General features: G+C 36.0%; 1 protein-coding gene across 1 annotated transcript in view; it reads right to left on the bottom strand.

Moving 5' to 3' along the window:
• LOC112905644 overlaps positions 1–12,390 on the bottom strand; it is a 135,835-nt gene extending 123,445 nt beyond the window's left edge. The window contains exon 1 of the mRNA XM_025978444.1: positions 11,472–12,390. The gene's annotated coding sequence lies outside the window, so the exon portion shown is untranslated. The remainder of the gene's footprint in view (positions 1–11,471) is intronic.
• Between the last annotated feature and the right edge of the window lie 1,540 nt (positions 12,391–13,930).

Raw genomic sequence — 13,930 nt, 5'->3', positions numbered from 1 at the left:
TGAGACGGACGAAATGAAGACAGAAGAGAGTGAAAGATTATCTGTGGAATATTACTGCCTCAGCATTCGCCTAAGCGATCCAAGGAAACCACAGAAAAACTTGGACCAAGGCAGACGGACCCGGAATCGAACCGGCGTCCTCCCGAATGCTAAGCAATGGTCTAGACCTCTAGGCCATGCCGCTCGGTGTCGAATTGGTAAAGATTTTCGCGGCCTGTTGTAGATGTGGTTGTGTCCTGATTCGAGTCTAAAGGTCATCGTCGGTTGGAATTGTTTTCTAACGCTATCGCTATCACGAGTGGTAAGCTTATTCAGGGGTCCATTGATCTCTGATGCTGGATTAGAGATGGAAAGACATATGAAGAAGCTGCAATTTTACTGCCCCTAAGTGATTGACGGAAACTACAGATAAAGTTGGAAGAGGGCAGACTGCATGCTTTAGGTAATGCTGCATCTGAAGAAGCTCGCCACTCGCTTGTGTGGAACATTACTGCCCTTAAGTGATCCACGGAAACCACAGAAAAAGTTGGACGAGGGTTGACTGAGAACTGATAGCATCCTACCGAATGTAAGCAATGATTTAAACCAGAACCGGGCAAACTCGGATTTTTTGCATCCCGAGTGATCCTCAAGGTTAACCAAGTAGCTCCTCATTGATCCTGCAAGTGCGAGAGAGATGATTCTTTCCTTTTCTTATCCCTTCCATTTCGTAGATGAGTCTCCTCTTCCATAGCCAAACCCAATAGTTTTGCGAACGTAGTAACGAAAATTTTCGAAGGTATTATTTAAGTTGCGAGAGTGGCTTCGCTCGTCTACGGGATAAACGGGCTTCATATGGGAGTGGAAGGGAGAAGAAAAAGACAAAACAAAATTATTCATTACTGCTTACTCTCTCATACTCATTGAAGGGTATGGAGTGACTGAAACTAACCTCATGTAGCGGCTCCTGCGAAGTTAAAGTTTGTCCGGCTCTGATTTAAACCTTTAGGCAATGCTGCTCGGTCGAGAGACCGATAGATTAATAGCCAAACCGAAACATAGGTGCTTAAGTGTAGTATCACAAAGGTCCCTGCCTGACAAACCTAATGGTCTGTCTATATACGTGATGGACATCTCACACAACCTTGCATCTTCTGGCCAAATTTAAAGAGTCAATAGCAGTAATGCTGATGTATAATTCCAAAAAAAAAAACAGCTTAAAAACGTCTTCAACTTATTGCTAAATAACTGATTCTAAACAATATCTTTCCAAAGTTTACAGTGTTCTGTCTTCGCTTCTATCTACGTATCTCGGTTCGCTATGGTCTAGGTATATTGTATACATATAAAAATAAAATGTATTACATATTGTTTACAAGCTTATTAAGTGCAATAGCACGTGGGCGAACGCACGGTGGGTAATACAGCAAGCAGAACTATTTGAGGAATTCTCGTCTTTACGCTTGTTATGGTGTGTGTGTGTGTGGTGATGCGTATGTATGGGTTAACGACAAACGGGGCGAGGCGCTATCCACACACATTCATACTCATGCACAGTCATATATGTACACATGTGTAGTTTATATATTGTTTATTATAATATTGGAATTCGTTGAACAGACTGAGCACTTGGCTTTTGTATTATGAATGAATAGATCCCGAAACATACATTGGTATTGTAAGACTGGGTGGGCAAGCACCTCCACTTTTTCCTATCCTGAGCTAATCTTCGCATTTCCCTAAAACTAGAACAACCCACATCCTTAACTATTTGCACTCTACGTCTACATCCACTCCTCTTAACTCCTGATGTTTCTGGTTCTAATATGTATCTAATTCATGCCTCCTGAGTAGGTGTCCTACCAACCTATCTCGCCTAGCACTTTTTGACTTCCATAGAGTACTCTGTTCTCCTATTCTTTTTAATATCTCTTCCTTTATAACCTTCTCTACCCACAGTATCCTCATTATTCGTCTGTAACACAACATTTCGAACGCTTCTAACCCTTTCTTTTCCGCCTCGCCCACCGTCCATGTTTCGCACCCGTACAGCACCGCGTTCCAGGCATATCTTTTTCGAATTTCTTAGTTGACCATTCCCGAAAAAGTGGACCTTTTTTATCAAAGGCGATTCGACCCTGGGCTTATCCTACTGCTCCTTCCATACTGAGTTATCTGACTTTCTAAATACCAAAAATCTCTCCTACATTTATATTCACTCTTTTCCTACTTTTTCTTCCCCGGTATACCAGTATTTTTGTTTTATATTTAATTATTTTCACACAATACTGTTTTGTCAATATCTCTTCCATTTTATTTAAGCCTAACTCTAACTCTTCCCTACTAGATGTTGCCACTGCTGCTATTATCATCTACAAATCTATCTTCTGTCTCGGTATTTCGTGCGCCGAAAAAGAGTTTAATTTGTCTGATGAACATTTTGCCTTACCTGTATACGACTCCGATGAATGTACAAGGTGCACGACGGACAGACAGCGTTCGTCGTTCGCGTTGTATGCGAGATTTTATAAAACTGTCAGAGACAGCATACCTGTTGGATTCCGGTGCATTATGGAAGCCGCGTCTGATTTATAGACGTCATTAAGACGCTCGAAACGTTTTCAAATTCTTATACAAGAATTCGTTTTCCAAATAATATACAGTAGGTATAAGTACGTATTGTAGAAATTACGGATTTATATTAGTTGCAATAATTAGTAAATAAAACTATAACGAACAAATACAAGTAAGGCAAAAGCTTCATCCAAATTAGAAATAACGCGTTTCTTTGTCGGTATTGTTTTTTTATATCGTATGAACAAAAATGCATAATATACTTTTTCCACCAATGTGAAAGTGTTTTCTCTACCTGAAATTATCCTCTGCTCTTGGAAAACTATTCTAATAAATTATTGGAACTCTCAAAATCCCAAAAATGGTGGAGGCGCTAGACATATTTTATCATGCCATTTATAAAACGATTTTTCTTATGAAAAATTGACAATTAAAAAGAGTCATTAACAAATACAAATAACATAAACTATAACTAGTAACTAAAACTGTCAATCAAAACTTACAGAACCATGCGCATTGTCAACTTTTGTTATGAGCAACAAAATTGTTCATCACACCCCACAACAGCTACTGGATAGTTGCTTTTTCAGGTCAGGTGAACATGAATTTTGTAGACATTTAGGTCCTCAGTTAAATGTCAAAAATAAAGCAAAAAATGACGTTATTTTACGTACTCTAAGTGGAAGACATTTTGATTGACAATTTGCTAATTTGAGAGAGCAACAGACAAAATTTTTCAATAATATTCATATGAGTATTGATAGTTCTGGCATCTTATTGAAAGTGCCTACATACACTGAAAAAGACATTTTTATAACTATGTACGAAGTTACAACAGGAGCAAGATTACACGGTAATGAAAAGTGGTATCACATTAGTTAAAGGATCGCCAGGAGAGAGCTCTCAACAAGCATATGGTTCAAACATGGACCAAGGTTGTCTGATATTGGACCAAGCATGGCTAATACCTGGTTTGTCACTTAGGCGCAAGCAGAGTAGCTGATGCCAATACCAATGAACAAGATCAATGCTATAGTAGTCTGTCCAATATTGAACCAAACTTGGCAAAACGTTAATATACACCAAACCTTGGCATTTGAACATTGGTCCAATTTTGGAGAAATCTATACTTGGCGCACTCAAACTTGGCGAAACGTTAATGTACCGATCTTTGGCGCTTTAAAATTGGTTGTCCAGTACTGTATTAAAGATGGCGAAATGTTAATGCACCGAACCTTGGTCCCTGAAGATTGCCAGAACATTGACACTACTGGTCCAGGTTTGGGCCTGTCGTCAACTCTGACATTTCCTACAGGAGTGTCGGCAAGAGTTTGTTTGTTGAACATTTTTCGCAATTTTTTAATTGCATTTAAGTTAGTCTGTTCCATTTCTGTGACTACAAGGTTACTTCAAGGAAACTGCTCGTATGTAGGGGCTCTTTCCTAATACAATTTTTAGTCAACACTTACTTCAAAAAGACAGCAAATACAAAATTTGTAGTACAATTTGTGATAGCTCAAAAGAATTGTAGAAAGTATTGTAACATTTTCTAAAAGAGCCCGCAGTGTCATCATTGTTAAGGCCATGTTATTCCTTGCTTTCATTCGTTTCTTTCGGTCGCATCCCGCCGCCGCGCCGCCGCCGGTGTCGTCCGTTGTTTTTAATTTAATTTAAACGCCACTTTTCCGTGAATCTGTACGTAATTGGCCGTGGCCGCGCGTTCGCCAATACATCGGTATTATAGGTAGAAAACACGCCGTAAAAGTTATCCGCCCGATATGCCGTTTTGTCCGTTTGTTGAACTCCATTGTTTCCGATGCAATATTCATTTATCCATACTCGCGAGATTATCCTAAGAGCGGCAGCTTCGGTATTCCTTAATGAACATTCCACGAAACTAACATGGCACCGCCCCTAAAGTATACGCAAAAACTACACAAAATTTCTTAGAAATTGTTACTCCTCTATCACATCAATTTTTGGTCCAACCACAAGAAAGCATTATACCTTCCTGAGTGATATTTTTTCTTTTTTTATTTAGTAACAAATTGCAGCCTTCTAGGAGTAACGTAACATTAGGATAAGAAACAAATGAATACTTATGTTGAAACTTTACCATAAAAACGTTATGTTCTTGATCGTCTATCTTTATGATATCCCAGTCTTGGTATTGGTCTCAAAATCCCTGCTTTATTTTTGTTTTTTTTTCCTAATTGTATTTTATTAGGTAGATACAAAAATTGTAGGCAATTGTCTCTAGTTTCATTTTGTATATAACTGTTTTTATCGTAAAATGAGTCGGAAAGGAGATATTGTCAAAAAACTGCTTTTTGGCGCCATTTTTCCAATATGGCGGCGCGAGCGGCAAAAATACGAAGTGGCAAAGTCGAAATTCGGAATGAGCACCTCAAAATCTATAAAATTACCAATTTTCAAAACTATCGGAAAACTTTCCAAGCAAAACTACCAAATGACTGTATTATAATGTGATAAAACGTTTCGAGAATCAGTAATGCCTACCCGTCATTACGTAGGAACAAGTAACATTAATTATTACCGGTATATGTATGTATAATACAGCGCACTAAGTTGCCATTTTAATTCTAATACGATGATGAAAAATTATAGTTGATCATATCCCTATGCAATAGACTAATAGTTTATGAAGTCGGTCACAGCGCAGAACTAGTTCTAACGCCGCGCCTAAAATCAGCGACCATTGGAGGATTTCACTTCTTATAACTGGCACGACATCGATAATTAATTAATAGCAGAACCAATGGCTATTTTCTACCGGTTTTGCAGTTTACTATCAATGTTATACAGGATTAAATAAGTACGCAAAAACTTTCAGATCTCAAACTACACGTACGTTCTAAAAATGTTCACCGTTCAATTCTTTGTGAAATTAGAAGAAAAAGTTTCCTTTGCAGTTTTTCGATTCGATACTTGACAAGCGAGTTATCAACAATTAAAAGTTAAATTAATCAACCAATCAAAGTGTGCTATCTTTGCTGCAAGCGGAAGTAAGTGCAGCGTATACTTCAATTGTTTGCTGTGATTCGGCTGCTTCGCGTTGCAGCGAATGAGGCGCGCTGTGATTGGTTAACTTTTAATCGTGGATTACTCGATTGTTATAGATCATATTCGAAAAATGAAAAAAACAAAATTGCTTAGAATTCTATGAAGAATCGTGTGGTAACAATATTTTGACAAAAACTGGAACTGGTAAATGGTAATATGTATTCAAATGCGTGGAGATTTACTATGCAATTGTTCCACAAAATTACATTTCTATATTGCAACCAAGAATGACATAATGTATAATTATAACAAAAATATAACGAATAATATTACATAAACATAAATGTATGTAATACTGATTTTAATATTTCTGATAATCCGTAGTCATTATTTTAACAGAACCCACTTCTACTATGGTAAAACGGATAAATTTATCAACACCATGCCGCAGCCTACGCGTAATAACAATAATAATATCGGGACACCGAGTCTACATTGTTGTTAAAGTGCATGTGTGCCTGTTTTTATATAAATGTGTGTGCGCGCTGCAGACTAACCTTGTTACTTTGCATAAATGTAATGTTTAAATAAATTCAAAGAAATGCATAATGTTCGCGACTATAAATCATTTTGACTATTTATATTGAAGTTTAAATTACAAGTGAAAGATCATAGCCGAGTCATTTGAATGCTAATTTCAATTTAACTACATCACTATATAGTTTCCTTTTTTGCGAAATCAGTGTTGAGTTACTAAGACAGAAACAAGGCACGGGATTGCAAAACAGCAGCCGTATAATCAAGCCATTTCACTCGGTAAGTTCTTCTTGTCATACATCTCTTATAGGTAATAAGAATTTCATTAATGGAAAACCATGAAAATTGACATTGTAATTTAATGTATGAAAACCTCTTAATACGAAAACTTGTTATCTTTCGATGATTTTCGTAAATTTGACTGCTGAGTATCGGCTAATCCATTTGAAATGGATGAAAATATGAACAGACTAAATCTCAAACAAGTGCTTGATATTTGGGCTTGACGCTTTTATTCCTTTCGTAAGGAATCATGATAGAAGTCCTCATCTATGCACTCTATGTGACAATAGCATTAAGACTAGTGCAGATTTTAAAATACACATGAATATCCATGAAAGAAATAAATCATTTAAATGTAGTTACTGCAATTATAGATGTTCTAAGAAGTCAAATTAGGTTACACACTGGAGAGACTCCATACCAGTGTGAGAAATGCGAACGTTTTACATACAAGACAGCTTTTAATAATCATGTTTTCATTCATAATAGTGAAAAGATGTTTTATTGTGCTTGTTGCAACAAGAAATTTGTTGCATATTCTATTCTGATTGCCCATGAACGTTCTCATACTGGAGAGAGGCCCTACAGTTGTGGCACATGTCATAGATGTTTTTCTGTGAGGTCTACGCTCAAAAAACACATGAAATTATATTCGAAAGGTTTGGGTTTTATTTGCCACGTTTGTGGAAGAGCTTTCAAGTCAAAAGCGTCGTTAGATTCCCATTTGTAATTTGAACTAATAACAACGCTTTGAGACACCGTAAAATACATACATACATCAATGGAGTCGTTTATCCGATGCTTCGTCAGTAGCTTCAGTTAGCATCCTCAGGAAACGTAGAGACTGGGTCTTAATTCAAACGCAACAAAGGACTTTCAATCGTCAAGCTTGAACATCAGGATTCAAATAACGCTGGACGTGAAAGCGTTAAGGTCGATTCGCACTATACATTTGATTTCCATTTTAGTAAACGTTCCATACATTTTGGTAATACTAACAGTTGAACATTGCGTTTCCTTTCCATATCAGAAGACTACAGAAGCCCGTAATGTGAAACTGACTGAAGTATATAGGTATATGCATGTGGTCCAAAGAAAATTTAATGAATGCCGCTGTTATTCTGGATAAGGATAAGTATTTGCCAAAAGAAGAATATGGAGAACACGGCTTTGGATTTACAATATAGGAAAATTTTGATGAATCGATTTATCGATTTAGGTTATGTGTATGATCTTGTGGCTAGTGTCTAATCTTACGGCTATTTTCCATTAAATAAACCACCCTAGCAATCATTAAATCTTGTTCCAAATTTATAAAAATGTGTAACTTTTTGCCAATAGATTTTCATCGAGACGGTTGAAACCGTTCAACCAAACTAATAATGGAAGCATAAAATCCAAATTCCAATATACTGGAATGTGACAAAATCTATCTATTTTTTAATTTGCATTAGATTTTATAGATTTAATAATAAAAATGAACTGATGTGGAACGTATTTCTATTCTCACTTTCCTGATCTTTCTATCGCGTATCGTCACGTCTTTTCTTAAGAATCCAGGGTATGTATGAAAGTATCTGCTAGCTCTACTGAGTTCTTACTCTCAAAAATAGGAATACATAGCTCATCCTCAGCTTAATTCGGACTAGTCACTTTCTTTCCTTCTAGCGGATAGAGAAATAGATATGCTTTTAATAGTTCATCTTGCAGCTTTATATGTAAAGCTAATTTTCATGTGTGTGATGAACGTATTACTTATAATCTTTTTTTTCTTTTTTGATCTGGTTAACCTTCGAAAAAGTACCCGTAAAATTTTTAAGCAAACACAGTTTAGAGCAACAATTAATGTATCTATTTTAAATTAACTTACGAGTTTCAAGAATAATAATAACGGCAAGGTCTTGGCGCTATTATTTCGTCGGCAAACTTCCTAGGTTTTTATCGCATCGAGAGCGAGCGAGCGAGCGATTTTTGGCGATTTAATAATAATAACAATAAAAACCGACGTATGGAACAACCGTGCATGTAGGCGTTGTTGCTAAACGCGTGAAATTGTTTGTTACAATGTTTGTGGAAGAATAAGCAGATCAAGTTTTTAACCGTCCGATTCGATCATCGAGTTTTTTACGACAGCCTTTGCAAACAAGATCGTATTTTCGATGTGGGATAAAGATACAGAAGCTTCGGAGCGAATCTTTGAACTAATCGTGGACGAATTAATAAGTACAATTTTTCAGCAGAATAATTATCATATTAGATTACCTATTGCACTATGGCATATCAAGTAGATTACCTACACTTACGATTAGTGGTGGTTGATGACCGATAGAGGTCAGTAAAAGTACAATAATATTCCGTAAATATAGATTACAACAGCAAAAGAAACAAAGTAACTTAAACTTTCGGCAAATCTTACCATATACTTTGAATTTCATTAGTAATTTTCTAAATATACTAAAAGAATAACTAATCAGGGTGTATTTATAATTAATCATTTGATTTTTTCTATAATTTTAATTTTTGTTTTTTCCAATTCTTCGACAGGTATTGGAGTAATGGAATAATATGGACAACAAGAATAGTTACGAGTAGAACACAACACAATGTTGGTAAGTTGTTTTTTTTTCCGTATATTCTTGTAATTGTAATTTTCTTATTAACCTTTTGAGATCTCTGAGGGCCACTGCGTTCAAATGTGTTTGTTTGAAGATACCATACTTTGGCGTCAATTAGACGCGATTAATGATCGCAATCTTTTCTTTCAATAACAATTCGAAAATGACAACAAAAATAAAATATACAACAAAATCAACCCATAGTGAGTGATAAGCGATAAAGGAATTAAAAATATTAGTTTTATAAGCGCGGGGGTTTCTCTAATCGGAGAACTGTGGGAATTACCCAGTACTTAATTCATAAATTACTATTGCTATTAATTTAACAATGATTTTTGTTCTTAACTGCAGAATCTTTAGTAATGTACTTAAAAGTTTTTAGTTTTGTACATGTACTAAACATAAGCTTTGGAATTCCCCTGCGAGAGACCAAATTTATATCCAAGGAAAATCAATAGATAAAGACACAATACCGCGATTAAAAAATTCTAAAAATTAATTACTTATGCGCATCAACAACTAGAAGATACCAATCTTCTGTATTATATCAAGTAGCTAAATATTCATAACGTAAAATCTATAACTGATGAGAATTTCTTAAAATTGCTTTGTTTTATGACCCCTGCAACTTCTGGTTATATCAGCAGTTGCAATTATAAATCAGTGCTTTTATGCTGGTGTAGAAAATATTATTTGTTGTGCTTTCGAAAACCGCAAATGCCACCAAATAACCCGAAGGATACCCTCGAATGAATTTAAAATTAAATAAATTAAAATTTGTTATCCCGGCGATCTATAAATTAATGACCGTATATTTTTTTTATGCTTAAAATAGTAAAGCTACGGTACGAAAAGACAACACGAACGAAGTGAATGTAGTCGTGGTTAAGTCCTTCCAAGGACAATTTGGGGATGTGCAAAATTGTTTTCTTCATAAAATATTTTTTTTTGTTTTGAGTAAACAAAAGGAGTACATGCATGAACAAAAATAAATAAATAAATATCTGTATGCATTCGGACACTGGCGTACGCCTGTTGGGTAGTTTAAAAAGATAATTTACCTTTTTAGTTAAATGCATTATAAACATTCTGTGGGCAGTACAAACAAATAATTGAATGGTCACAATACTGGGAATGTGCGGTTGTTTTTAGCGCCAATCAGTGGAGTTTAGTGTTAAACTTTAACGATTTTAAGTGTATTTACAGTAAGTGCTTGCAGGGTGATAATTAGGTACATTGTTTCTTTAAGAGAGAAAAAAACTTGCGTGAATTATTTAGGAGAAACGGTACGACTTTTGAATAAACAAAATATACCCTTGAATGATAATGTTGCAATAGTAGATGAGTTTTAACAATATATTAAATATTTAATAAGTAGTAGTGGTAGGTATAGTACTTACGCAAAATGCAAATAAAAGTTTCCTCGTCAGATTCATTTTAAATCAATTTTCTTTTTCCATATTATAGGTAACTGCTATTTACTAATCTTTATGCATTTGCATCTGTTAGATAAATAATTTAGATAAATTGCAATGCAGACGTTTAAAAGGACAAAATACAGCATGTAATTGCCTACGTTTTTAATTAAATTATGAATAATATACATATACCCATTAATGACTAAATTAACTTTGTAACAAGAGGCAAATTATTTAATTTATAAAATTTTATTAGAAAATATCAATGAGAAGAGACAATTGAAAAACAACCTCAAAAATTTTGAATATACTATGATTAAACATTGATTGATTAACTTTGATTGGAAACATTTAAAAAAAAAATCTTACATTACGCAAACTAAATTTCACTTATTTATACACATTTTATTCGTTCAAGAAACTTTTTTTTTTGGGAAAAATTCATGATTTAAAATTTTTATTTCTCTCCGGTTTTCAAATATTGCTGACAATTCGAAAAACTTCACTCGTTTATACGAAATACTATTTTTATAAACGAGGGCAAATGGTATTTGCAAATTTGTTTACATCAGCACTTTAATTTTTTATCGTAATGGAATAAGCGTTTAGGTGAAACGATTTAGAGCGGATATAGGAAGCTAGTCGAGCACTTTTTCTGCTTGCACAACACGTCTTTAATTAATACCAAATAAATATCACTCAGAAAATTGCAAATGTGCGAATTTTTTAATATCAGACTATCATCGGTAAGTCAATAAAAAATTAACAAATTAAGAAAATTTCCTACAAGAATTCCCACCGGGAAATTCGAACAGTGTTAAATGTTATCGAAGAAAAAGCGTCTACCTTCAACACTAGTTGGTTAATTAAATCAACCGAATGTTCCCGTATACCCCCCAATTTTCATTGTACAAAATTATTCCACTGCTTTTATCGGACAATTAAAACCGTCATCATATTTTCGTTTTATTTTCTTGTTCGAAACCTTTAGCCGGTGATTTCCCAGAAAACTTGCGTCAAACTATAACAACTACCAACATACCTTAGGTGAGCAATTGGCTGATATCGCGGGGTACAAATTTCATCCCCTAAGTCCACAAAAACAATAAAATGTCATCCACAAAACTCACACACAAACAAAATTAATTATGTAGGTATTTTTTTGATGAATAGAACAAGTCACTCGGTTTATTATTTAATATTTTGGTAAGTAACACATAAAAACCATTCGATTGTTGCTAAATTATATTACAAATGTTGTTGTCAATTTAACAATCACAAACTATATCGTTTACGACCGAATAAAGTTCGGGAAAACTTAATCGATTTATTGTCCTTAAAAAAATTGTTTGCTTTCGATACCATTAAGATGGTAACTGCTGCTGCGGCACAACGAAACACGCAGAGGTGTTATTTTAAATAGGAAAATTTCGTTTCAAAGTCCATCCAAGTAGAAGAACATCGCTGTTTGCCGCGAAGCGATGCGACGAAGTAGCGCGAGCGCGGAAAATGTTCGCACAGCTTTTTCCACCGCACGGACGCACGCACGTGTCGAACTTTTCCATAAACCCAAGACTGGCGAATGAAAACAGGCGCTCTGAAGTGATGTGACAAATGTTAAGAGCTTTTGTGTGCGCGGGATCGACGTCCCAACGTGCGGTTCAAAGCCGACTGAGTTGTAATTTCAGCGTAAAACCTCAGTTCATCCCCTCTACACGCCCCCCACCACTGCAGGCCGAAAAATTCAGTTATATCCTGAAATTATATTGGTTCACTTCGTGAATAGGTACATTCTTTAACAAATGCGGACAACAATTGTCGAGAGACGTTTTCATGTTCGTGGGTAAATCCAACGGCGAGCGCGACCGCGGCCAGCCGTGGTTATCGCGGTTCGACGGCGACGACGCCGACGAGGAGACGACCGACGTAAAGCACAAAACGCACACACACAAACAAATACTGATCGGTGGACGACTTGGCTGATGATGATGATGATGATGATGAACGATGGAGGAGTTCCTCCGCGCCGTTTTGTTTCGCGAAATCGTAGCAGGCGTCGACCGACGACGGCGACGTCGCCCGTGCGTGCTTTCATGGGTGTCCAAGATGCTTCGGTTGTAGCTTTCATTCATGCAGGTTGTTACGAGACGGCGGGGGGTGGTGCCGGCGGAGGGACGCGAAACGGGGGCGGTCGGGATGCAAATTTGGGGTGCATATTGACGCGAGGGCGGTAGGTTAAGGGCAGATCGACCATATGCGTGCATACACTCCCGTGTGTGTATGTGTGTGTGTGTTTGTACAATGTATAAAAGAAAAACAAAAAATAATTGCCAGATGAGTAATACTGTTTATCCTTTTTAGGTCGCCTAACTATCGATTTTATTTTGCGCATTATTTCTTCCCTTCTTTGTAAAACCCTTCTACATGTCTATTCATTTACGTAATAAGCCTTGTTAGGTTGTACATATACATATAATTAGATGCAGATCAAACAGATGCCTAAATGACAGGATTGGGAAATGTGCTAGGATTGTACCATAAACGTACTTAAATATGCCGGAAAAACATATTCAGCCAAGATTCAAACCAATGACGAACAAATTTAAAAAGTAGATCGATAACATGCTGAAAATGAACTCAAACCTTATCTACTGAAAATTGACCGCCAACGTGATCCAAAGCATACGGAAAATGAACCCCAGTTATATTAAATGTGGACCGAAATATGCCGAAAATAGGTGAAAACTGTACTGAATCAACATATGCCGAAAACATGCTTTAAACAGCCTACAAACATAAGTAGATTGAAAACATAAAAATGGACACAAAGCGAACCGAAAAATGACCGCCGGCATAGATTGAAAACATGTCGAAAGTAGATGGAAAACCTGCTGGAAATTGATCGCAACCACATTCAACATAGACCGAAACTATGCTTACAATAGACTACAAACAAAAGTAGATTCAAAACATAAAAATGGACTCACTGCGTACCGAAAAATGACCGCCGGCATAGATTGAGAACCTGCCGGAAATTGAATGCAACCACATTCAACATAGACCAAAATCAAGGATGTAACAGCTTATAAACATAAGTAGACTGAAGGCATAAAAATAGACTCAATGCGTACCGAAAAATGACCGCCGGCATAGACTGAATGAAAACATGCGCAACCACATTCAACATAGACCGAAATCATACTTACAACAGATTACAAACAAAAGTAGATTCAAGACATAAAAATTGACTTACTGTTTACCGATAAATAACCGGCGGCACAGATTGAAAAAATACCGAAAAGTAAAAGAAAAACCTACTGAAAATAGATTACAAGCTGGTTAAAAATGACCACTAGCATAGATTGGCAAGATGCCCAATAGTGCACCTTTTTCAAACCGAATATCGGCCGAAAACATACCAGATATGAATGAAAAATCTGTACGTAATTGACCGTAAACATGCCCAACGTAGATCGAACAATACCTTCCAAACATTAACAG

Source organism: Agrilus planipennis, unplaced genomic scaffold (assembly GCF_000699045.2).
Source record: "Agrilus planipennis isolate EAB-ADULT unplaced genomic scaffold, Apla_2.0 scaffold6, whole genome shotgun sequence".
NCBI lineage: Eukaryota > Metazoa > Arthropoda > Insecta > Coleoptera > Buprestidae > Agrilus > Agrilus planipennis.
Note: the sequence above shows the minus strand (reverse complement) of the source record. Positions and strands in the feature narration are given on the sequence as shown.